The sequence below is a fragment of the Cynoglossus semilaevis genome, chromosome 12 (genome assembly GCF_000523025.1).
Source record: "Cynoglossus semilaevis isolate Cse_v1.0 chromosome 12, Cse_v1.0, whole genome shotgun sequence".
Taxonomy (NCBI): Eukaryota; Metazoa; Chordata; class Actinopteri; order Pleuronectiformes; family Cynoglossidae; genus Cynoglossus; species Cynoglossus semilaevis.
Genome location: NC_024318.1, coordinates 3,987,072 through 3,991,154, shown reverse-complemented (window position 1 = coordinate 3,991,154; position 4,083 = coordinate 3,987,072).

The window sequence follows — 4,083 nt, the reverse complement described above, 5'->3', positions numbered from 1 at the left end:
TGTTGTCTGGTCATAATAATTATGCAGAACTCCCTCCTGCCAGAGACACTGGATCAACGCTTCAACGTTGTCCAATTTGGTAGTTGTTTTTAATGAAATTTTACAAAGGGATTGAAGGGTTATGCACATTAAGCAGTGGTTTCTGCCAGGGTCCAGATACTGTCCAGATAATTATAATTTGTGTACTTGCCGAGTACTTGTACGTCCTAGGTTAGGATTCAATCAATATGCGACTAACTGGAAGTAGTGGGAGGTATGTGCAGCGTGTGTGTGTGAGCGCAAACCAAGCTAAGTCTTAGACGAAAAGTCTTTAAACATTATCATCAAATTAGAAAAAAAAACCAATAACGACATATATAAAGTATATTATAAAATGAATCAAAATAATTAAAAAAAGATAAATTAAATAGAAAGTGAGCAGAGCTTTTACACACAATAGTTTTAATTAAAAAAAAGTGTCTCCTGTTTTCCATTAAATAGAGCATTACTTAAACTGTGAATCAAAAATTAATGTTTTAAAAAACAAACTCACACACATTGTTGGTGAAATAGCAGGTGTAATTTCCTCATCTGTCCACTGGGCTGTTGCACCCTGCTCCTGTCTCTAACTGTCCCTGATGTTAAAATACCAAAAGTACCGGCTTTTTTTGGTACGTGTCACTCGTGCAGTCCCATGAACTAGGCCGAGTGGTGAAGGTTAACACCGAGAATAATAGTGTACCAGAGCAATTAGAGGGATCAAAGGAGATATCAATTATTAATTAACATGGTTATATTTAGTGAGGGGAGAATGTATCCACCTGGAGAGATGGATGGCCTGGAAACTCTGAGGATTAGGAACGAGACGCGCGACAAGACACACGCCGCTGCTCTACCAGCACTGAACCACATTTGACGACAACACTCCAAACAAAATAAACACATTTTTTGTTTATGTCGTAAAATCATACACTTTAGATTATTCAGATTCAGGGAATTTCCTGCCTCTTTTTTACATTAAGCGACACCTATTGTTTCATATGAAGGGAGTTTCAGGCGTTTTGAATGAGAGCTACATTATGACCTTCCTGTTGCGAGAAAATGTCACGTCCCACCAGAGCATGCTGGGAACTAACAAACATACATTGAATCAAATACTTAATTTTTCAGTAGTTAAAGTAAAACAAAACAAAACATTGAATTTTAAAAACAACCACTTTGACCCTTTTTAATCCCTAAAGTAAAACAAAACATTGAATTTTATAAACAACCACTTTGACCCTTTTTAATCCGTTATATTCACTTACATCTGATATCACTTGATTCCCTAACCCTGAATGAAGTCAAACAGCTTCGGCGAGGTGAACAAATGTGACTTTTTCTTTCTTTTTCTTTTCGTCGATAACAGACATTTTAAAGTGTGAATTTAGAACATGAATCAGGTCGGCTCCGCGGTGACGCCTTTATCCGTGTGTTTTCCACAGACAGAGAGAGAGAGAGTCGTGACATTTCTTTTTGGCAAGGAAAAGGCCATACTCAGCAGGAGTTATCAAAGGCAAAAAGTAAAAAGTTCGACTTAGCTATCTCTCTCTCCCTCTCTCTCCCTCTCTCTCTCCCCCTGGAGATACTCATGTTAAGCATAATTAAGCAGATTTGATTAGCATCAAGCCTGGCTTCCTCTCTTGACTTTTAATGAATGTAAATCTACCATCTACATCCTAAAGATTAATTTCTGCCAATTAAAAAACACAAGAGGGCTTATTGGAGAGGGAGGGGGGGTGGAGGGGGAAAAAGTGTTCCAGTCCTTTGAGTTGGGGTACAGTCAGAGTTTTATCCTCTTCCCCCTTGTCTTATGGCGAGATGGTCTCCGGAGATCTGTGAGTGTGTGTGTGTGTGTGTGTGTGTGTGTGTGTGTGTGTCTTTCTCCCTCACGACCGAGATCATTATCAGCACAATGTTCCGTGAAAGCCACTTTGAAAGGACTGCGAGCTCCATATGTAAATGATGGGTGTGTGTGTGTGTGTGTGTGTGTGTGTGTGAGGGAGCAGACTGCATGAGAAAGTGGTACAAGAGACCAGGTAAAGGGGTCAATTTGTCAAACCAAGGTTATTGCCCCCCTTCTCTCTCTCTTTTTTATGAGCTTTCTGGCTCCTTCTCCACTTCACACTGTGATCCAGACTTCTGCCGTTCTTGAACAACATACAGTCAGAGACAAAATATATCTGTTTTGTTGGATTCATTTTTTCGGATTCCCAGAAGCTTTAACAACACCTGATATAAACATAATTTTTCAAATATGCTATATTTACATGACGGAACGACACATTTTGATATTTGTTCTACTTTTCGCTGCTGCCTTCAGACTTTGATCATCTCACCTCCATCTTCAATACATCTGTCAATAGTCTCTGGAATCATCCTTCGTCTTCATCTTCAACAACAGTTCCTGTTCTGTCTCTCCAGACCAACTCAACTCGGACTGTACTTCCTGTTATTACTAACCTTAACTGTTCATCTGATCTGCTTGTTTTATGTTGTGTCCATCCTGGTTCATTTCATTTTCTCTGCATCTCTGCCAACCTTCATTACTTTCCTTAGCTCCTCCCCCCTGACCTAACCCGCCTACCTGTCCATCAACACTGAATGCAAACAGGGCCCCAAAGCCTGGTTCCGAGTACTGCTACCCAGACACCCATCTGTCACTCTGACTGCACAGCTCATCACTGTCATGCTGTCTTTGTACATATGTTGCACCACCCTCACATACTTTTCCGCCACACATGCTTTCTCAAAACCCAATACTTCTGACATTCTCTGTAGATTTTATTAACAGTTTGCATCATTGGATAGTCAGATAATGTCATAGTACAAATTGTATAGTATTGTAGTAATATAACAATAGTATCGAGTTATAATATTATGAGGAAAATTAGCGTATTTTCAATAGCACATTACATGCTTTTACTAACAAAACTGTAGCGTTTTCGTTACTATTTACGTCACACGTCACTCGTGTCTGTTATCACGTGTTATGTCAGGCGTTCATTGGCTATACAGCATGTATACAGCAGGATCCATAGCTTGATGTGCTGATGAATTTACTTCGTCATGTACAGAAGGAGCCAAATTATTGTTCATTATGGCATTTTTTAAATCATTGGTTTTAATGTGTAATATTTAATATATAAATATCGTATGATTTTATTTTCTCCAAAAAAGAATTAAAGGCTGTGATTGCTCAACTGTCAGACCCGGGTTTATATCGAGTGACATTAATGAGATGCTTTCAAGTGTCAAGTAGATGATTAAGGTCACAGAAACGTGTTCATATTAAAAGTGTGCTGTTGTAGGCGTTAACAAATAGGCTTATCCAAAGTTTATGTGGGCTGATCTCTCCCCTCTCTCCCTCTCTCCCCCTCTCTGTTTGTGAATGTCTCTCTCTCTCTCATGGCCAGACTCCTCCTCTCTCACTCAATGTGACAGTAGCATCTCCAGCTCGGAGACAGTCCTCCTCTCACTCTGATTCAACTATGTGCTGATCTGTTTTCCCACACACGGATCCTGACTCCGCTGCTCCTCCTTTCATCATCACCTCCTCTTTTCTCCTCCGGTTCAATCAATGCGCTCTTTATTCTCGCTCAGCATCTGTTCGTCTTCACCAAAGTAACTTTTATAGATACTTCTGTCAGAACTTTTTTTTTTCTTCTTTTGTCGTTTTATAAAACCATTAGAAAGTCTCGGACATGACCACTATGGCAAGCCCGGCTGCTCAGGCTCTGCTCCCCGCAGCACCGCTCGGACACCATCCGGCGCCGAGCTCCGTCTCTCCGGCCACCAACTCCCCGCCACCTGCGGCCACATCAGCCGCCTCTTCCCCGGCTCCTCCGGTGGCTCACCAGGCGCTGCTGCACCAGTTCAGGTCGGAACTCTTACTACCCAACGGCACTCCGCTCAAACCCGGAGTTCTGCCCGTGTCCGGCGGCGCCAAGCCCGTGTACGCCACGCCGTCGCCGGTGGAGAGCACGCCGCAAAACAACGAGTGCAAGCTGGTGGAGGTGAAGGGTGCCAAGCTGGCGTCGTTCACGGTGAAAGACACGGAGCTCA